This window comes from Hyperolius riggenbachi, chromosome 11 (genome assembly GCF_040937935.1).
Source record: "Hyperolius riggenbachi isolate aHypRig1 chromosome 11, aHypRig1.pri, whole genome shotgun sequence".
Lineage (NCBI taxonomy): Eukaryota > Metazoa > Chordata > Amphibia > Anura > Hyperoliidae > Hyperolius > Hyperolius riggenbachi.
Genome location: NC_090656.1, coordinates 52,106,996 through 52,129,946, shown reverse-complemented (window position 1 = coordinate 52,129,946; position 22,951 = coordinate 52,106,996). Strand labels below are relative to the sequence as shown.

The window sequence follows — 22,951 nt, the reverse complement described above, 5'->3', positions numbered from 1 at the left end:
GCATGATTTAACTATGATAACCCTCCGCTTGGGGGGGACAGGATGGCAGTATAATGTCAGAAAAGGCTACCTAATCATGTTTAGCTACCAGTAGCTAAATTTGACAGTGTAAAGAGTCATAATAAGCTTTCATTGCAAGAGTAATCCCTAACTTTCTGCCTCTTGTAAACAACGTGTTTGGTGACAATGGCCTTGATTCATAAAGCATTCCCGCATGCGGAAATGCTGAAAACATGTCACTTTGCCGACCACATAGCAAAATCTGTATTCATAAAGGCTTTTTCCACATGAAAAGCCGACATTCGCGAGCAGAGTGATAAATCACCGCCTTGTGCAGTGATTATCTTAACAAAAGTAACAAATGTCAATTCATAAAGATTAGAGGAAGCAGTATGCAGACGGGGATTACCGCTACCTCTGATGTGGCGAGAAGCATGCGGAATACATTGCAGTGAATGGGACAGACCTCCCAAGCAGCAGCAGAGAGAACACCGCACGGAGGGACTCGGCCAGCTTCTCCTGTTTCCGCATGCCTACCGACAGCCTAACGCTAGCCTACAGTGGAATATCTCCGCACTACTATCACAACTAGCAACATTTTTATGAATGACCACCCAGAAGGCTGAAATACCGACAGCGGTGTTTCCCCGCTCGAATTTACCTTACCGACAGCACTTTTATAAATCGAGGCCAATGTGTGTGCATTGCCCTGCAGCTATGTCCCCAGTCTTCTGAAGCACTCTCCCTTGGGCAGACTGTGGATTGCACTTGACTGAAGACTGATTGCCTGTGCTGACTGGAGACCGGTCAGCTGTGTCCCCAGTGCTTTGTAGCTGTGTCCTGCATGGCACCCCCTGTGCTTTGCCTGTGTGCTGCTACTAATGTATAAATGGGCAGTGTGGAGTGCAGTCAGAATGAAAATTGCATTTTACCCTGTGTCCCGTAGCCAACAGTAGCTGCCCCATCTCCTATCCCCGGCTTATACCCGAGTCAATCATTTTTCCCGTTTTAAAGGTAAAAAGTTGGGGGGGGTCGGCTTATACACAAGTATATACGGTAATTATGGGCAGAAAGATGCTTGGGGCCTAATCCAAGCCCGAAGTTTCCTTAATAAAGTGCATTCGAAATCTACTAAAACTAGGAAAGACCTGAATATTCTGGAAAAACACATCCTTCTTAATAAAAAAAAAAAAATGGACAAAACATTATCTAAACTAAATAGACTTATTGGCCCAGGAGAGAACGATAATTCTACTCCAACCTACTGTACAAAATGGGAAAGAGCCCTCAGTCCTACTCTCAGTTGCAAATGGCCTAAGATCTGGCATAGTAATTGGACTATACAGGATGCAGGATTGCAACTTATCCAGTACAAGACCACTGCTAAATGGTATATTACCCCGGCACATATCCAGAGATTCTCCAGCCACAGAGAGACATGTTGGAGGTGCGGGCAGGAGGACGGGATAGAGCTACCGTACACGTGGTGGACATGCTCCATAGTTAAAGTCTTTTGGGATGGAATAATCCATTTTAGTAGAGAATTACTGGAAGATACTTTTGATCTCTCTGCAGAAGGAGCTATTTTTGGCTTTACTGACACAGGTGGGAGTAAAGGTAGTACTTTAATTAAAGAAGTAGGTACCAAGGTTGCAAAAAAAAAATAATAGTAGACAAGTGGAAAGAACCAATCCCCCAAGCTTGGATAAATGGGTCTGCAGAATGGACCAGCTGTGTGGTGGCAGTACTCTTGTAGTTCAAGATACGGAGAAACAGGAAATGGACTGTGTTGGATGTGAATGGGTAGTAATTACAAAGAGGTATTTAAAAAAAACCCAAATATATACACTTTTTGGGGATAAAGGTATGTAGGGCATGATGCGGGTAGGTAATCCGCGGAAGAGAATGGTAACAGGATATTGGGTTTCGGTGTGATTTGTGAGTCTGAGGGGAAGAATGTGGATTAAGAGTTGAAAGGATGAGGGCTGAATGTGCATACAGTATGTGCGGAAGCTAGATTTTTAGCTTGAATCCCTGCCCATCGCCCTAAGGTAGGCGAGTTGGGACAATTGAAACAGTGCAGCCATTTTGGAGAAGGGAGGATTGGGCATGGGAAGGGTGATTATAAGATCCAGTAAACGTACATAGAAATTCATAAGCGCTACAAGAAAAATGACATAAATATTACACAAACAATGACGATGGCATTACCCAACGATGGCATACAGCCACTTAAGGCTGATAGGCCTCTAGCTGACAAGCTTTCCTCATTTGGTGTGCATCTGAGGTGGGAGAAAAAAAAAAAAGTTTAGGAACCTGCATGCGGAAATGCACTTGCAGTAAATTTCCGACTGAAATAAGACCATTTTAACATTCACAAAATTTTGCGCAAGATTATTTACCGCATGCGTAAAATTGTACGCACTGTTTACCCACATGCGTAAAAAGTTTGGTAAAAGTCGTTAATTGTCGCAAAAAAAAATCAAATTTCACAAACATAAAGGCGCATTATTTCTGAGTTAACTACCGATTTTATATCACCTACAAGTACTTGGTGATATATTTTGCTTCCCATTTACTTAAATAGGGACTGGAGCCTTGAGTGCTTTTTTTCCCGTATGGTTTCCACATGGTTACTATGTAATTACGCATGTTTCCGCATTTTTTTACGCATTGTTCCTGCATGCGGAAAATTTTAGCGAATGTGGAAAAAAATGCGGAAATTATCACCGGCAGTAAGTAATATAGCGGTCAAAAATCTCTTACCGCAGGTGTAAGTGTGAATAGAGCCCAATAAGGGAAAAAATAATCCCAATCTTTCCCATCCCACTATTTTAACCACATTTTTCCAGTTTTGTTAAAGAGACACTGAAGCGAAAAAGAAATTATGATATGATTTGTGTGTTGAGAACAGCTAAGAAATAAAGCATTAGGAGCAGAGACATAAGTCTAATATTGTTTCCAGTAAAGGAAGAGTTAAGAAACTCCAGTTATCTATGCAAAACAGCCATTGAGCTCCACGACTTTCAAAGTCGCAGAGAGTTCCTGTCTTGTTATCTCAACTGTCAGTCATTGTATTTTCTTTTTCTCAGCAGAGGACAGGTCAAAAGTTCGCTAGCCTGCTCTGTAAAATCATTTAGCATGCTGAGTAGTGAGTAAACTGCAAATATTAGATGCAATGTTATAAAAACAACTATATAACTGAAATAAAAATGATATTTTCTTTACTACTAATGTTCTAGTAATTATCCGTACTACACATACAATTCATATCATCATAATTTTTTTCCGCTTTAGTGTCTACCTAACTATTTTTCTGGGGATGGTAGACAGAGGTTTGCAACTGCTTCATCTGAAACAATTAACACAAGCCTGCCATAACTGTAGATATAAATGGAGTTCCCAGGTCTTCAAGGATATCCTTGGGAAAATGTATCCAGGTGAGCATATTGAATAGCTTTTGGGATTTGGATGAGGGACTCCTCAAGGAAATTGCCTCTGGGTAACAAGCAGCATAATCAAGTATTACTACGATATACTGGTGCCCTCAGGAGACTGTACCAATGGCCCCACTATATCCATGGCAAAAGTTCATAATTAACCTTTATTACGGACAAGGGCACTAAAGGCCTATAACATTTCCAAAACCCATGTGCCGCGGCTGCCTCTGGTATATGTCTCGGCTCGCTCTGTCTCCCTCGTCCTCCGCTCTGTCTGTAGTTAGGTCAAGACTACAGGAAAATGGCTACCAATGTCCACAAAAGCGGACATCGGCAGCCATTTTTTTGTAGCCCTGCTCTATGAGCGGAAGGCTGGCGGGGGGAGAATAGAGCAGTGAAGTGGGAGACAGAGCGGGGCGCTGGAGAGTGATGTCAGTGCTAGAATGCATGGAGCTGGTGAGTGAGCCGCCACAAGCACATGCTACTGGGGGCACCTATAGCTGGCTAACCTATACTGGGGGCACCTATACCTGACTACCTACCTATACTGAGTCTGAGGGAATGTTCTGGAGAGGGCGCACCGCGGCTATAACTGGCAGTGCAAATTGTCTGGTGCTGTGCGATCCTCGGGGGAGACCGAACTGTCCCACTGGTTGTTTTTTATTAGTATTCCTGAAATGTTCTAGGCTTCATTTGTAAGTGTATTCAGAATAATGCACTCTTTTCATCCATTTTGTGGTTATTATTAGTATTTTTCTATTATACATATGTGATGTGTCACGGAGGATCTGAGTGTTTGGTGTGATGTGTTACGACTTCAAAAAGGTTGAGTACCACTGGCCTATACAAATGTGACACTGCCATGGTTAACTGGCAGGTGGGGCAGGAAAGACAATATTTCCATACCTGTGCTTTCAACCATGGACAGTAAAGTCCATAATTACACTTACCGGTAATGTGATTTCCATAGAATCCTACGTGACAGGGCTTGGAGAGATTGCTCCTCCCACTCACCTCTCTGGACGGGTTTGTAGTCCTGGAAATCACATTGCCAGTAAGTGTAATTATGGATTTCCATTGGTCCTACATGACAGGGCCTAGAAAGATTACCAGATTATTACCTTCTTAGGGTGGAACCACAGTGGAAAATACCTTCTTTTCAAAAGACGTCTTGGCTCGACCAGACATAGAAACGATATTGCTTAATGAAGGTATTAAAAGAGGACCCTGTGGCTGCTTTACATATTTGAGAAACTGAAGCAGAGTCTTTATCTGCCCAAGAAGAGGATACTGCTCTTGTGGAATGAGTTTCATATTTTCTGGCGGTAACAAATTTGATCTAGTGTAAGTTAAAAGAATTGTTTGTGTTACCCAATTACACAATGTAGGTTTAGAGGCCTTGAATAGAGATGGCCTGAACGGTTCGCTGGCGAACTTCCGGTGGTTCGCGATCGCGGAGAACTGCAAACTTTTACGGAAGTTCGGTTCGCCCCCATAATGCACCATTAGGGTCAACTTTGACCCTTTACATCACAGTCAGCAGGCACATTGTAGCCAATCAGGCTACACTCACTCCTGGAGCCACTCCCCCCCCCCCCCCCGCATAAAAGGCAGGCACCGCCGGCCATTATACTCACTTGTGTGCCTGCAGTAAATAGAGAAGGGACAGCTGCTGCAGACTCTCTCATAGGGAAAGATTAGTTAGGCTCTTGTAGGCTTGTTAGTTTGCTCCTTGCTGATTCTTATTGCTAAAATAGCACCCCACAACAGCTCTTTTGAGAGCTAATCTTGTTCTTGTGATCTATTTTTTTCTGTGTCCCCCACTGACACTTGTGTTGCATAGACAGCCTTGATAATTCATACTGTTTGTGTGTTACTGCCAGGCCCAGCAGATTCAGTGACTACCTGTGTGTGTGACAGGTGCACATTGTAATATCCATCACTGCATATACCTACCTACCTGTTTGTTCACAGTGCACCCACCTACCGACGTGAGTGCACGCAGTGTCACTGTGCCTGTCCGGTACCTGTCTGTGTGTGACAGGTGCACATTGCAATACCCAGTACTGCATATACCTACCTACCTGTTGTTCACAGTGCACCCACCTACCTACATGAGTTGAGCGCACGCAGTGTCACTGTGCCTGTCCGTTACCTGTCTGTGTGTGACAGGTGCACATTGTAATACCCATTACTGCATATACCTACCTACCTGTTGTTCACAGTGCACCCACCTACCTACGTGAGCACACGCATTGTCACTGTGCCTGTCCGCTACCTGTCTGTGTGTGTGACAGGTGCACATTGTAATACCCATTACTGCATATACCTACCTACCTGTTGTTCACAGTGCACCCACCTACCTACGTGAGTTGAGCGCATGCAGTGTCACTGTGCCTGTCCGCTACCTGTCTGTGTGTGACAGGTGCACATTGTAATACCCATTACTGCATATACCTACCTACCTGTTGTTCACAGTGCACACACCTACCTACGTGAGTTGAGTGCACGCAGTGTCACTGTGCCTGTCCGCTACCTGTCTGTGTGTGACAGGTGCACATTGTAATATCCAGTACTGCATATACCTACCTACTTGTTGTTCACAGTGCACCCACCTACCTACGTGAGCACACGCATTGTCACTGTGCCTGTCCGCTACCTGTCTGTGTGTGTGACAGGTGCACATTGTAATACCCATTACTGCATATACCTACCTACCTGTTGTTCACAGTGCACCCACCTACCTACGTGAGTTGAGCGCACGCAGTGTCACTGTGCCTGTCCGCTACCTGTCTGTGTGTGACAGGTGCACATTGTAATACCCATCACTGCATATACCTACCTACCTGTTGTTCACAGATTCTCGTTAAAGGATTTAAAGTTGATTCATTTCACATATACAGCAGGGCCTCGAAAGTCCTCCTGTATTGTTATTTTTGGTCACTACCTTGGGACGTGCATTCCATGCCTGCTGCCTTCCTTGGATGTGTGGTGGTGGTAGCCGTTTCTTAGGCTCCCACTCCGGACCGGAAGCGAACCAGGATTCCCCGGCCATTACCTGTGGTCACTCGCAATGACAGACTTGCCCTCCATAAAAGATTCTTGTTGCAGGTACTGAACAGCAAGCAGAACAAGTATTTAAAAAAAAAATAGATGTAAGCTTTAACAATGGTAGAGAAAGAACCATTGAAAGTTGATAAGGCAGTGAGACATTACCTGACATCACTGAGTGAGGAAGAGCAATCTCGCCATGGTGCGCACCAGTCCAGCACGGCCGTCACTACGCAAACAGCTGTTTGCGGTGCGTTACACAGTGAGTTTGGTGTGTCAGTGTGAAGCAGTACTCTAATTACACTCCCTGATTGATGTATACACATGCAAGATGTTTTAAAGCACTTTAGGCCTGCAATTTAGCATTAAATGTGATTTCTGCCCTTAAAACGCCGCTTTCCGTCAAATCCAGATTTTTCCCCGGGACTTTTGGCGTGTATCCCACCCCGCCATGCCCCCCTCCAGGTGTTAGACCCCTTGAAACATCCTTTCCATCACTTTTGTGGCCAGCATAATTTTTTCTAGTTTTCAAAGTTCACCTCCTCATTGAAGTCTATTGCAGTTCGCGAAAGTTCACGCGAACCGAACTTTCGCAGGAGGTTCGCGAACCGAAAATCGGAGGTTCGGGCCATCTCTAGCCTTGAAACCTTTCTTACCCCTTGAAATTGCAATAATAAATCTTTTCTCCCATTACTAGTTCTGTCTAAATAAACCAGAATACCGTACATCTTCTGACATCTAGAGAAGAGAACTTATCTTCTCCAGCATGCTCGGGATTAAAATGAAAAGAAGGCAAAATAATTTCTTGCTCGAAATGAAAGGCAGAAACCACCTTTGGAGAAAAGTCTGCAGGAAGCTTGAATATCACTTTCTCCTCAGTAATAAACATGTAAGGAGGAGAGATACCTAATGCCTGTATCTCACCAACCCCCCTGGCAGAAGCAATAGCCATCAGAAAATAATTTGTAAAAGACAAATACTTCAATGGAATGTCCATTATAGATTCAAACGGATTTAAACGTATTTAGAACTAAATTTAAGCCTCAAGGAGCCACTGGCCTAGCTTTGATGGCTGACTTATGCTGGATGGCTCTCAAAAACCTTCTAATAAGACAAGGCCCTCTATCAATATACCCTGGGCCCGATCCATTGCAATCTTTTGGACCGATGAATCTATCAGTTTAAGAGAAGGAACAGACAACATTTTTTTGCAAACACCACATGATCTTGGTTTAAGTTTAGAAGCCTGATTAGATTGCTTTGGATCCTAAAACAAAAGTACAGAAAACCAAGTTTTAAAATCAAGGTGTTGCACAAAACATGAGAAAAACAATGCAGCATCAGCATAGCCACATACTACCTGATCCACTGTTGTACTGGGAATAGGGATCCTGTCCTGAGGAGATTCTGAAGCACCCTCCATGTAAGGAAAAAAAGGACACTGCTGGAGAGACGGTAGGCAATTTATAGTCTCCCAGCTCCACGTTCCCCCGGCATCCTCCTAGTGTGCCAGGCCCACTTCCACATTCCACATACCGGAAGTGATGTCACCCCCATCCGCCGCTCTGAGCACCAAACCGCCCGCATGTGTTAGCCCTGCACAATGCCCCCAGCGAGGGGCTATGCCAGAATCACACGCGGCCAACCCAAAAAAAGTTGCAAATGCACCACCAGTGAATTTCCAGAAACGGAGGAAATAAGCCAACTTTTGGTAGAAATGATATCATTCCTCACCTCATGGCCGCCAAAATGCCCACCATACTAGACCAATCCAGAGTCCGATGGCAGCAAAAAAATGGGTCCCCGCAGAGCCACATCTCCAGTACCAGTACAAGCAGACTACAACACCTGGTGGGTGTACCGCACCGGGATCCACCAATACAGCTTCCCCCGGCCAGGTTTGTTATAGCCCACCACTCACCTATACTAAGATAGTGCTGGTGCAGCTCCTGCTACATTTGTCCCTGGAAGAACACTAAGGCTTGCATTTAGGAGAAAGCAATATAACTTTTACTGCGCTTCCTGCCCCTTTCAGGTGGGAGAAGCAATCTGTCCAGGCCCTGTCATGTAGGACCAATGGAAATTGGTCAGTTATGTGGGTCTCTATTTTCTCAGCCCCGATACTTTATTTTATGCCAAGGATATCAAACCGGTCCTTCGAAGGCTGAGGTCCTCTCACATTTTTGACACAGCTCAAATTCATTGATGGGTCTGAATCAGGAAAGGTGTGGCCATCAGGTAGAACAAATTCCTCTTTCTCAGTCTATCCTAAACAGTGGCATGAAACTGGCCGTCCAGGCCTGGAGTTTAACACCTGTGTTTTATGCCAAGTGTAGTACTATCTGCCTAAAACTATGTGGCACCAGCAACCGCTCAATTATGTCTTCATGGACCTTTGTGACCTGATACAACAAATCACCATTGACCACAAAATGCAAAAACCTATCTTCAGCACCAGGTTCCAGAGGCACTCCATTATCCACAGATAACTGTTCTCTGACATTTGTGTGGCAATAAATAGTCCTTTGGACACATTCCGGTCAGGATTAGAGGAGGTCCCCTCATCATCCTCTCCTAGCATTAACCTGTAATGGGTCATTATCCCTTCTACCCATGGGTCAGCTCAGGGTCCATACGTGGAGGGTAAACAAAAATGTCATATGTTGTACTTCAGGCACAATTTCATGGGCATTTTTACCTGGGTGCTGCACACAGACCTCTCCCGATTGAGGTTACACAGACCTCTCCCGATTGAGGTGCAGGGACAACATCGCCTCCCACAATATTAAACAGTTCCCCATTTACTTATTTCCACAATCAGTGACAGGCATAACGTGGGTGAGGCTTTTTGTCCCCATGAGAGGTTTTACTACCATCGTGACCTCTCCAACCACTACAGCTTGCACCAGTTACCATGTTTCCTGTGTCCAACAGAGCTTTAGCAGGGACCTGATTCACGTAAATGGTACAATCATAACTTTCCTGTAAACCCACAGTGCACACCTTCTGGGCATAGAAGGATACTCTCCTTAGTTCTCCACACTGCATGGGTTCCTCCTGTAAGGGTCACTGAGCCCTAGTGTGAGTCCAAGAGCACAGCCAGCATTGTATAGTCGCTCCATTTCTATGTGCAGTGGTACTCCGTAAGGTGTTGTCTGTAATGCTGGGGATACACGGTACGTTTCTGTACCGTGTATCGAGCAGCTGATAATATTCAGCTGGTCCGATCACGCTGCTCGATCCCCGCCGGGGGACAATGGCAGGGATTCGAGCAGCTGATGAGCGACGGCGGGGACGAGCGGTAATCGATCCGCGCGCATGCACCGATCAGCGGGGACGTGGCGGGGGTCGATCACGACCCGTGTATTCCCAGCATAAGACATTGTTGAAGCCTTTTATACTGGTTCTGTACAGTGCACTTTTTTTATACTTGATGGTGAGCTTACCCCCGAAGTGAAAGCTGGATCTGATTAAGTCACTGGGGAGAGCAGATCCCCTATAACAGTATATTTCTCCAACACTGGTCTTTGGTTTTATGGTCTCCATGACTGACCTACTGCTGTAGTTCATAGTTGAGGGAGCAATCAAGTGAGGGTAGGGCTCAGTCCATCAATCAAAACGGAATTTAAAGAAGAACTGTAACCAAGAATTGAGCTCCAGCCCAATCAGTAGCTGATACTCCCTTTCGAGGCAGGGCTGAAAAGCGCACTACCTGACTTTGAAACGTGCTATAGCAGCAATGCTATAAGCCGCACCCCGCATACAGGTAATTCTTGGATCCGGTGATTGCTGGACCCCAAATTACTTCTCCCTCCAAATTGCTATGACCAGGGGCGGCGCCAGGGGGGTGCTTGGGGGTGCTCGAGCACCCCCTAGAATTGTCCAAGCACCCCCAAAGCACCCCCTGGAGTGAACTGACTTCAGGCGTCTAAAAGACGCCAAGTCAGTTCACACCGGCAGCACGGAGCAGCAGGCAGGGCTACGGTAAGATGGCCGCCCGGAGCCCTGTTCTGCAGACTTCGGGCGGCCATTTTCCCGTAGCCTTGCTCTCTGCATGCAGGCAGGAAGTCTCGTGGTGACGTCGGGAAGGAAGAGGATCGTGGGCGCGCGGGCGCTGCGCGCCACAATGAGGTCGGGACTCGGGACAGGAGGTCGGGAAAGAAGGTCTTCTGGCTGTAGGTGAGTAAATGGGTTTTTCTTTTCTTTTTCAGGTGATGCGGATTGTGCATATTGGGGTCATATCTGCTACGGATTGTGCATATTGGGGTCATATCTGCTACGGATTGTGCATATTGGGGTCATATCTGCTACGGATTGTGCATATTGGGGCGATATCTGCTACCGATTGTGCATATTGGGGTCATTTCTGCTACCGATTGTGCATATTGGGGTCATTTCTGCTACCGATTGTGCATATTGGGGTCATTTCTGCTACCGATTGTGCATATTGGGGTCATATCTGCTACCGATTGTGCATATTGGGGTCATATCTGCTACCGATTGTGCATATTGGGGTCATATCTGCTACCGATTGTGCATATTGGGGTCATATCTGCTACCGATTGTGCATATTGGGGTCATATCTGCTACCGATTGTGCATATTGGGGTCATATCTGCTACCGATTGTGCATATTGGGGTCATTTCTGCTACGGATTGTGCATATTGGGGTCATTTCTGCTACGGATTGTGCATATTGGGGTCATATCTGCTACCGATTGTGCATATTGGGGCCATATCTGCTACCGATTGTGCATATTGGGGCCATATCTGCTACCGATTCTGCATATTGGGACCATATCTGCTACCGATTGTGCATATTGGGACCATATCTGCTACCGATTCTGCATATTGGGACCATATCTGCTACCGATTGTGCATATTGGGACCATATCTGCTACCGATTGTGCATATTGGGGCCATATCTGATACCGATTGTGCATATTGGGGCCATATCTGCTACCGATTGTGCATATTGGGGTCATATCTGCTACCGATTGTGCATATTGGGGTCATATCTGCTACCGATTGTGCATATTGGGGCTATATCTGATAACGATTGTGCATATTGGGGCTATATCTGATAACGATTGTGCATATTGGGGCCATATCTGATAACGATTGTGCATATTGGGGCCATATCTGCTACCGATTGTGCATATTGGGGTCATATCTGCTACCGATTGTGCATATTGGGGCTATATCTGATAACGATTGTGCATATTGGGGCTATATCTGCTACCGATTGTGCATATTGGGGCCATATCTGATAACGATTGTGCATATTGGGGCCATATCTGCTACCGATTGTGCATATTGGGGCCATATCTGATACCGATTGTGCATATTGGGGCCATATCTGCTACCGATTGTGCATATTGGGGTCATATCTGCTACCGATTGTGCATATTGGGGTCATATCTGCTACCGATTGTGCATATTGGGGCTATATCTGATAACGATTGTGCATATTGGGGCTATATCTGATAACGATTGTGCATATTGGGGCCATATCTGCTACCGATTGTGCATATTGGGGTCATATCTGCTACCGATTGTGCATATTGGGGTCATATCTGCTACCGATTGTGCATATTGGGGCTATATCTGATAACGATTGTGCATATTGGGGCTATATCTGCTACCGATTGTGCATATTGGGGCCATATCTGATAACGATTGTGCATATTGGGGCCATATCTGATAACGATTGTGCATATTGGGGCCATATCTGATAACGATTGTGCATATTGGGGCCATATCTGATAACGATTGTGCATATTGGGGCCATATCTGATAACGATTGTGCATATTGGGGCCATATCTGATAACGATTGTGCATATTGGGGCCATATCTGATAACGATTGTGCATATTGGGGCCATATCTGATAACGATTGTGCATATTGGGGCCATATCTGATAACGATTGTGCATATTGGGGCCATATCTGATAACGATTGTGCATATTGGGGCCATATCTGATAACGATTGTGCATATTGGGGCCATATCTGATAACGATTGTGCATATTGGGGCCATATCTGATAACGATTGTGCATATTGGGGCCATATCTGATAACGATTGTGCATATTGGGGCCATATCTGATAACGATTGTGCATATTGGGGCCATATCTGATAACGATTGTGCATATTGGGGCCATATCTGATAACGATTGTGCATATTGGGGCCATATCTGATAACGATTGTGCATATTGGGGCCATATCTGATAACGATTGTGCATATTGGGGCCATATCTGATAACGATTGTGCATATTGGGGCCATATCTGATAACGATTGTGCATATTGGGGTCATTGGACGTGTTTTTTGTTAAAATCTGCTCACATTACGTGTATTTTCTTGAGAAAACCTGCACAATTATGTGAATTTTCTGGGAAAAGGGTCACCAAAACTTGGGCCCTCTGTCTTTGCGTTGCACTTTTAAAGGGAACCCGAGGTGAGAATAATATTGAGGCTGCCATATTTATCTCCCTTTAAGCAATACCAGTTGCCTGGCTGCGGTGCTGGTCCTCTGCCTCTTATTCTTTCAACCATAGACCCTGAACAAGCATGCAGCAGGTCAGGGGTTTCTGACAATATTGTCAGAACTGACAAGATTAGCTGCATGGCTTGTTTCTGGTGTAATTCAGTTCACTACTACAGCCAAATAGATCAGCAGGGCTGCCAGGCAACTAGTATTGTTTAAAAGGAAATAAATATGGCAGCCACCATATCACTCTCACCCTGGGTTCACGTTAAATTACAGTTAGCCCCGCCCTCACCCGGTCATGACCACGCCCATTTTTTCGCCGCGGCGCGCTTAGCGCGCCGCAGGTTGTAGCCACACCCATTTTTGGCGCGGCGCGCTTCGCGCGCCGCAGGTCGTCAGCTCCCCCGGAAATTGGTCCAGCACCTGCATAGCACCCCCTAAAAAAAATTCCTGGAGCCGCCACTGGCTATGACTCAGAAGGGAATTAGTAATTAGTGCTGCCTGCAATTTCAGCTGCAGCAGGGTGAGCCATCATTCTGAACCAAAAACAATGGGTGGCAAATGTACACCCCCCTTTCCCATGAGAAATCTTTATCTTTTCCTGAATAGTTAATGACTGATATTGTGATGAAAGCCCTCCCACAGCGTGATGTCAGCACCTAGGTCCTGGCAGTTCCCTGTCTGAGCCTTGTTACATTGGGGGAAATAACAGCCGTTCTCCTGCGCGCGTTATATGCCCTGCGGCGTGTCGTCGTGATGTAGCGGTGTGACGCAATCAGCGGCGGTAGTAATGAATTCAACCCGACGGGAATACGCCGACTCCCGACGAGTAAAAGCTCCCGCGTGCGTTGAATCGCAAAGCGTCCAAATGCACCGTCGGGTGTGAAAGGTAAAATGAAAGCCTATGAACTTTCAATTTACCTTGATTAACGCAAAGTTCTGCGGTTTAACGCAAAGTCGAAAAACGGGCTCTGGTGTGAAAGAGCCCCAACGCACACACACAAACGCATGACATAGAACGCGACCTTTAGGCCCTGTTTACACTGCACGCGTTTCCGTCCGGATTTCAACAACGCGTGCAGGAGGCAGACACGCACAACATCAAAAAGTGCATAGACTGCACTGACTGATATTCACACTGCATGCGTTCCAGACCAGTGCGGTCTGCAAACGCATGCTGCACGCATTTTTTAACAACACGCGGCTGGCAGCCATGCAACGCATAGAAACGCACATCGTACGCGTTGTGTTCCGATTGCACGACCATCCGTGTTTGATGATGTGAACTTAATGTTATGTGTGCACCTACCCAAATACTTTTCTGCAGGCTTGCAGAACAAGATGCTAAGCTGCTGGGGGTTCAGCTAAACAAGCCCTACCTATGCTGCCCACATGGCATATCTAGGCTCCCCCACACGCTACTCAAGCAATCTCCATCCACCTGCTCTGCAGAGACCCGTCCTGCCCAGTGTATATCTACAGAGTGCTGTAACCTTGCTATGGGGACAGCTAGACGCACTACGCTGCCATACAGGTTCATACATTTACTTCGCCATTATATTTTTCCTTTCATGTAAATGATTTGCGCCTCACACATGCTTGAACTGTTGTCCTCCTTGATAAGAACCGCCTCTGGAGCTCAGTGTCTCCCAACGACTGCAGCTACGTCAACCACCTCTGCTTTCAAAATTGGCGCTCGAACTCACTGACTTCCTCCAAGCCAACCGCGCGGCTTCGCTGAGCCACAACGTGGCGCCGAACTACACTTCCCGGCATCCTCTTGTCCCCGCCCCACCCACGCATGCGCCTTTTCTGCCTCTCCCGCCATTTTGTGAAACACAGAGTCTTGGAGCGATTAAACGGTGAGCTGGATGTCGCTAGACGGTTCTGTGGGGTAGTCGCTTGTGAGCCGCGTGTTCTGAATCGCTGGAATCTGTGCAGAAAGCAGAAAAAAACAGAGAAAAACTCGTCCTGGGGAGGTAAGACGAGGGGGAAAGGTAATTTGCAGGAGCTTTCTCCGGCCTCTAGGTGTCACGATGGGGCTCCGGTTTGGGCGGCTGATGGGGGTGTTTGTCTCCCTCTATCGTTATTGTAATTTGGCAGAAATGTCTGGAGCTGTGGTGTGGCGGTTCTCTGCCACTGGGCGCTGCGGCTCCGCATCAGCTGGCTGGAGAATGGAGCGGCTGCGGGCGGGAGGGACTGCAGCAGCCGCTCGCTCTAGGCCTGGCCTCCATTTTCTCTACACTGGCATTATGTGGCTGTACAGCGAGCTGGCCGAGGACTCCCCGCGCCACTTCCACGCGCCGCAGCTGCTGCAGCTTGCTGGCCGGGGCCCCCATCCTGGGCTTAGCTGGACGGGCCCGATGAGCGCTATGCGGTGCGCACCTCTCCTTCCCGCTCTTTTCTGGCCATTATTGCGGCTAACCTATAGATCAGCCTTATTCAACCCTGGAGGAACCCGGCAAACACTTGTTTTTGGATCTCAAGGAACCACTAATCAATTTATGGATTTCAAGGAACCCCTGATTTTTATTTTATTTTTTTGCAGGTGGCATGGTCTTTAAAAGCTGATATAGCGGTTATGTCACTACCACCTATTACAGTGCCCTTCATTATAATGGCTCCTGATTCTAGTGGTTTTTTTGTGTTCATTATTATTCTGACCCCTTATTTAGTGCTTCTTTTTACAGTACCCTCCTTATAGTGCTCTCTATCATTCTTCCCCCAAACTCCCCATGATGGGGATAAATGCCAGGGAACCCCTGCAGAATAGCCTGCCATAGATTATATAGGAGAGTGGGGGCAGCCAGTTGCAAGCTCCGGCTAGCACCTGTTGTATTGTTTTGCTTTTTATTGTATATGTGTATACTATAAAATATGTATCATTTTCTATTTATTTGTTAATTCCTGTGATGTGCATATATGTTATTGTAGGCATATATGTGATTTAACTTGATTGTATTTTTCTTATGGGTAAATGTATTTATAATTTTGTGTGTATTTTTGGTGTCGCTCATGATCTGTTTGGGCATATTTGTGATGAATTAGCCAGCGCTGTGGTGGTTTTTTGTTTTACTTTTGTTGTTAGGCCTCTTTTACATGGTTGGAGTTGAGTTTTAGGCTCTGTTCTATCCACAGGTTGGTGGTTAGGAGAGGGTTGGGGTGGTCAGGCTTTTCTACCTGCTGCATCTGTGTTTTGCAGAAACTATGTGAACTCTGCCAGGTTTTCTTTCTGTAGTGTGCTATGGAGACCTCAGCAGTGGTCTGGTATGCTGGAAGCCTGGATTAGCTTTCTCAAGACCACTGACAGCTGGCTAGCAAATGCTAGGAAGCAGAATGAATCACTTTTTTTTTTTTTTTTTTTGCAAAAGTGGGGAAGGTGACTAGATCAGTTGGTTGCGTTTTAGCTTTTTGGCTGTGTTTATCCTGCCTGCTTTCTTGCATTTTAACATGGACAAATTGGAAGACTTGCAATTATTTTCTGAGGGTGTACAAGGCAAAGATTGGGACTCGGGTGGCAAGGCTGTATAGGTGCATTGCTAGCCTGTAGGTGTTCTTTTGATATGTGGGGAGATTGACGACGGTGGTGTCAAGTGGCAGACTTAAGTCTGGCCATACAGTGGTTGATTTGTCATCAGATCGACCAACAGATAGATCCCTCTCTGATCGAATCTGATCAGAGAGGGATTGTATGGCTGCCTTTACTGCAAACAGATTGTGAATCGATTTCAGCATGAAACCGATCATCTGTGAATCTGCTGCAGTGTTCTCACCAGGCTCTTTTAGCCAGGTGCTCCACCCGGCTAGATTTGGTGACCACCCGGCTGTCATGGGATCACCTCACCTCCTCCTATGCTGTAAGCAGAGTTACCGTGCATTTTCATCTCCACCCACCCGGCTACTTTTTCATGCCACCCGGCTACTTTTTCATGCCACCCGGCTGGGAAAAAATTCTGGGGAGAACACTGCTGTATATCGGCGAGAAAATCGTTAGGTGTATGGGCCCCTTTTTAGTGAGTAGGAAGATCAATGCTCTTGGCTGACGATTGTCTAAATTGATCCACCAGGGTGATAGATTCCTGAGGTGTTGGAGTGGTTTGGGGGTCGCTGTACACATGCTAGATTTGGCAGAGGTGGTTGCTATCCGCCGCCTCAGTTGAGTTTCAACTAGTGTATGTACAAGGCTTTATACTATAATTTTTTTCTTTTTTACCTCGTGTTCTGCAAAGGAGGGTATGCAATTGGCTCACAGTGATCACCTGGTCTGATCATTGGTCTATAGTGACAAGCACAGATCGGCTTGAGACCACGTAAAGCCGCAGCGTATGCCTTGTTAGCTGCCATTCTACCTACTGCGGTCCTGAGCCGCTTCAGGACTTAAAATGGTTGACCTTGGCAGCTGCTCTTGTCTCTTTGAACCTGTTTTAAGAATCACTCAGTGTAGTCTGCTTAGAGGACAGGTGTGAGCAAAAAAGAAAACCAGATCTACATACCTGGGGCTTCCTTCTGGCAGCCTTTCTGTCCCGCGTCGCAGCTCCGGGATGCCCTCCGTTGCAGATGCTGACCTTGCCAGGTTGGTATCTTCTGCGGATGGCCACGCCGCTCGCAAGAAAGCTGCAGGCCACCCGATAGCAGGCCTTACGCAGGTGCAGAAGATATGACTTGACGAGGTCGGCATCTGCAATGGAGGGGATCCTGGAGCTGCGGTGAGGGTCAGATAGGCTGCCAGGGGCTGGAGGAAGCCTCGGGTATATAGACCTTGTTTTCTTTTTTGCTTGCACCTGTCCTTTAAGAGTTAACCACCCTGGCGTTCTGATTAAATCGCCAGGGCGGCTGCGGGAGGGTTTTTTTTTTAAATAAAAAAAAAACTATTTCATGCAGCCAACTGAAAGTTGGCTGCATGAAAGCCCACTAGAGGGCGCTCCGGAGGCGTTCTTCCGATCGCCTCCGGCGGCCAGAAGTAACACGGAAGGCCGCAATAAGCGGCCTTCCGTGTTTCGCTTACCTCGTCGCCATGGCGACGAGCGGAGGGACGTCCTGACGTCAGCCGCCTCCGATCCAGCCCTTAGCGCTGGCCGGAACTGTTTGTTCCGGCTACGCTGGGCTCGGGCGGCTGGGGGGACCCTCTTTCGCCGCTGCACGCGGCGGATCGCCGCGCTGCAGCGGCGATCAGGCAGCACACGCGGCTGGCAAAGTGCCGGCTGCGTGTGCTGCTTTTTATTTGGTGAAAATCGGCCCAGCAGGGCCTGAGCGGCAGCCTCTGGCGGTGTTGGACGAGCTGAGCTCGTCCAGACCGCTCAGCTGGTTAAAGATTAAAAACAAGGATTAAAATGCTTTTATCAAGGTGGACACAATAATGTTGAATTCAAGAACCAGGTGTATGTGCCCCTCCCTATTTTCTACAGTCTTGGCTACCTGGCTTCTGAGGACTGTTCTTACTTTATGCCACCTTTTTATTGAATGTGCTTAATTGTCTAGCTTAGGGATGGTCAGTGAGATGCAAAGGTTTTGCTAACTTCTGCAACTTAAAATTGACCAATCAAATAATGCTGCTGTGCTTTGTAGTCCCCTTTCAAATTGCATAAAATCCACATCTGCCAGAATTTCTCATTGACTCATTGACCCTCCTTAGTTCTGCTATAGTTCATAGTAATGTTCACTGAAATTTGTTTAGCACATGTTTCATGTCCCACGCCATCCTCCTACGATCCTCTGTTCCCCGATGCCGACACCGGTCAATAATTTGTCAAACAAGACGAATAGTGCATGCTCGCGTCTCTGGGAGCTTACTGAGCAGGGATAGTACGAGGTTTTCTCGTACTGCGCAGTAAGCTCCTGGAGGCAGGAGCGAGCATGCACACGGTCTGGCAGCTGCAGTCGCTTTAGATGGAAAAATTAGGGCAGCGGCGGGGAACTGATGATCGTAGGATGGCGCGGGACATGACAGCTGCAGGGGGCCGATAGAAGCCCCAGGTAAGTGTCAGTTTGTTTAACATGCCACAGAACCCCTTTAAACCAAACCCAGGGTGAAACCTGTACGAAAAAAACAAGATGCTTCTCTAGGTTGAGTGAAGCCTTTGGATCCTCCAAACGCTCCCCATGTCCTTGCCCCTACCGCCGCTGCCCGGGACTCTCTGGAAGTTCTGGCCTGTGCACCTCTTCATGTACGAGCACGGCCATGCTTGTGCAGTACAGGGACCGTGACCACGATAGCATCCAGCAAGCTCTTGTCAGATACCGTATTTTTGGAGTATAAGATGCTCCTGACCATAAGACGCACCTAGGTTTAGAGGCTCCTTTGGTGGTTAAGCTGCAGATTGCAAGCGGCTGCTCGCTTAAGTCCGGCCACTCTGGAAGTAACTCGGACACATCTCCAGTGCCTACTTGCACCGCACATTCTTCCAGGTGTGGAGGGTTGCTGGGAGCAACTCGCACATCTCCAGCACTCTTTCTTTCAGGTGAGGGAGATCAGAAACGGCAGCCCATGGGAGAATAGCCAGGGAGCAGCTCGGACACAATGCCTTCAGCAAGCACTGCTCTTCTTATGCATGGTGGGGGGGAGGGGGGTACAGACAAAAGATGCGTCCAGTTAAAATCTTAAGAACCCACACTTGGTTTGCCTGTGCTGTGTGTGCTCTCTAAACCACTATAGAGAACAGTAAAGTGCTTCTGCTGAAAGCACTGCACTCTGCACATTCAGACTATGATGCAGGAACTTTCGCGGGAGAATAAGTGTGTCCTACAGTCCAAAAAAACTGTATGTTTTGGGGTATTTGCATGTGGTACTGCAGTGTTCTCCCCAGGATTTTTTTTCCAGCCGGGTGGCATGAAAAAGTAGCCGGGTGGTGTGCGACGGGGAAGTGCAACTCTGCTTACAGCATAGGGGAAGGATGAGGAGACGAGCCGATGTACCTGCTAGGTACACACGATGCAATTTTCTGACCGATTTACTGTCGCATGGACTTTCCAACATGTTTAATCTGATTTTTAATCGATTTTCCCGTTTACTTCTATAGAAAATCGAGCTAAAATTTGATCAGAAATCAGATTGTACATGTTGGAAATAGTCCATCTGACAGTAAATCTGTCAGGAAATTGCATCGTGTGTACCTAGCATTAGGGAGAAAGTATTTCAGATTATGGTGCTCAGGTTCCTTTAAAGCAGACCAGCACTCAGAACTTCCTCTCTCCTCTAAAAGATGAGCAACCACATAATAAATTTTAATTGAAGACATTTCATTGTTACAGCTGATACAAATTCTACAATAAATCTGCACTGTTTCTACTTCCTGCTTTCAAGGAAGCAGACATTGTTGACCTCCTGTGCTTTCAAATTAGTTTATCTGCCATAGCAGTCAGGTGACACAATGGAGAAATAAAACTACAAATTGTGATTAGACAAGAGGGGTAATTAGACAGGCCAGACTCTATAAATACATGCAGGGTACATTTCACTGTTTTCCTTCTATGCAAGAGTTCAGGTCCATTTTGTTCCTGCAGAGTGATTGTTGAAGGGGGAGGGGGATCATTACTGACAGGATGCAAGCTAGGGGGTAGATAAAGACACAGCAGGAGAGAAGATTGCCTTTTTTTTTTTTTTTTTTTTAAAGAGAATCTGTATTGTTAAAATCGCACAAAAGTAAACATACCAGTGCGTTAGGGGACATCTCCTATTACCCTCTGTCACAATTTCGCCGCTCCTCGCTGCATTAAAAGTAGTTAAAAACAGTTTTAAAAAGTTTGTTTATGAACAAACAAAATGGCCACCAAAACAGGAAGTAGGTTGATGTGCAGTATGTCCACACATAGAAAATACATCCATACACAAGCAGGCTGTATACACCCTTCCTTTTGAATCTCAAGAGATCATTTGTGTGTTTCTTTCCCCCTGCATCTCTCATGCACTGAAGTTTCAGGCTGCTCTTTTCTTCCTGCAAACAGCTTTGCCCTTGTCTGAATTTCCTCAGTATGTGAAAGCCCAGCCAGCTCAGAGGACGATTTATCCAGCTTGTAAAAGATAAGAGAGAAGAAGCTGCCTTAATCTAAATAATACACAGGCAGTGTGCATAGAGGGGCCTGGAAGGGGGAGTTCATAGCAGAACCACAACACTGAAGAACTTGGCAGCCTTCCAGACACAGGCCGACAAGTCTGACAGGGGAAAGATACATTGATTTATTACAGAGACTGTGATAGCAGAAAGTGCTGCAGTAAGCCAGAACACATTAGAATAGCTTTTGGAACTTGTAGGATGATAAACAGGATGCAATTTTTGTTACGGAGTCTCTTTAAGTTTGGGACGGAGCAGAAAAGAGCTGACTGCAGAGGAGGCTGCCTCGGAAACACCGTCACTGTACATGCCCTGTAATGCTCTATCCTTCCCCGAACTGAACGTAAACAAAAGAAAGCAAACAAACTGAGCTCTGAAGTTATATCACCTCTTCTAGCTGATTAGACCAGCAGCTCCTTATCTAAACGGCATGGATATCTGCTGTCTGCGGGGGATGGAGAATGAAGGAGTCGCTCTTGACCGACTGTCCCTGATTGCAGAAGAACGCACATGGTCTCTCTCCTCTCATAACTTCTGCAGGCTGCTGAGAAAGATGTGTGGGTGTGCTTGCTTGGCTGCCTCTCTTTCCATTGGCCAGAGAGCTGCCAGCATAAAATAAAGCCTGTTTCATTGGAGGGCGGGAGGCAGAGACGGAGCAGAAGTTTCCAGCTAGATGACACGCATGGTGCCGCCCCTTCTAACCCGCCCAGCCAATCCCTGCTTCACCTGACTAGACAGCGTGAGGTGACAGGCAGAGGAGCGCTCCCCAGCTCCTGCAGTGCACAGCGTCAGCTCTCCCTATTGTGTGAGAGCTGGACGCTGATTGCTAGCAGGCAATGGAGCGCTCCTGCCTGGGTTTTTTTGCAGCTGGGTGGGTGATTGACAACAGCTGGGCGGGGTCTGAAAACAGCCGGGCGGCCCGCCCACTTAATTGGCCCTGGGGAGAACACTGTAACGGTGGGGGGCAGGAGGACACGGGGTGCCTCTTCATGATCTAGAGCTGTCCTCTACCTAGGTAAGTATGTGCAGTGTTCTCCCCAGGATTTTAGCCCGGTGCTCCACCCAGCTAATTTTGGGAACCATCTGGCTGTAAACGGCTCACCTCCTCATCCACCTCCTATGCTGTAAGCAGAGTTGTCGGCCCTGCATTTCCCCAGTTGCGCCCCACCTGGCTACTTTTTCATGAAACCCGGCTGGAAAAAAAATTCTGGGGAGAACAAGGGGTTTTTCATGCAGGTTTCACCTCAGGTGTACTTTAAAGCGTAACTGTCAGGCATAAAATCAATTCTTTATTTTTATCTCTAAACAAGTAATAAGGATGCTAACCAGGCAATCCAAAAGTTAAAATTACTATTACTTGTTGATAAATGATCATTCCCCAGTTTACCTGACTCTTTACATAAAATTTGGAACACAAAAAGGAAGTTGCAAGGCATGCTGGGTTGTCCTTTTTTTGCTGCTCTACATCCCCCTCAGACTTAACTAATGCAGCCTGATTGGCTGAAGCCTCTTTCCCTCCTGGTTTCCCCTCTCACAACTCTATTCCTCTCTGGCCAGTATTTTCTCATGCTGAGACAATGCACTTTTTATAGTGAAGGGGCAGCAAATCAGGCAAAGGAGAGTGAGGGAGGAAATGACATCATGATTGGCTTTAAAATAGCCACAGCTAAAATGGGAAATGCTAAGGATTTTCTTTTTACTGTAGAAAAATCATTAAAATTATAACGTGGACAATGCAATACATATGTAAATAGAGCAAGTATTTTCGGAGATGGTATGGCTGACAGCTCCTCTTTAAGGTCTGCTTCAGTGTTGGGATTTAGTGAGTATTAATTTAACCCCCCCTCCCCCACCATGCTTTCTCAAATTCAGTTCAACATGTGTCCAGAAGGGAATCCTGCTGGAGTTAGCATTTTAGAC

The 22,951-nt window shown here is 46.6% G+C and overlaps 1 protein-coding gene across 1 annotated transcript in view; it reads left to right on the top strand.

Moving 5' to 3' along the window:
• Positions 1-14,799: 14,799 nt before the first annotated feature.
• CTCF (CCCTC-binding factor) overlaps positions 14,800-22,951 on the top strand; it is a 63,902-nt gene continuing 55,750 nt past the window's right edge. The window contains exon 1 of the mRNA XM_068261738.1: positions 14,800-14,962. The gene's annotated coding sequence lies outside the window, so the exon portion shown is untranslated. The remainder of the gene's footprint in view (positions 14,963-22,951) is intronic.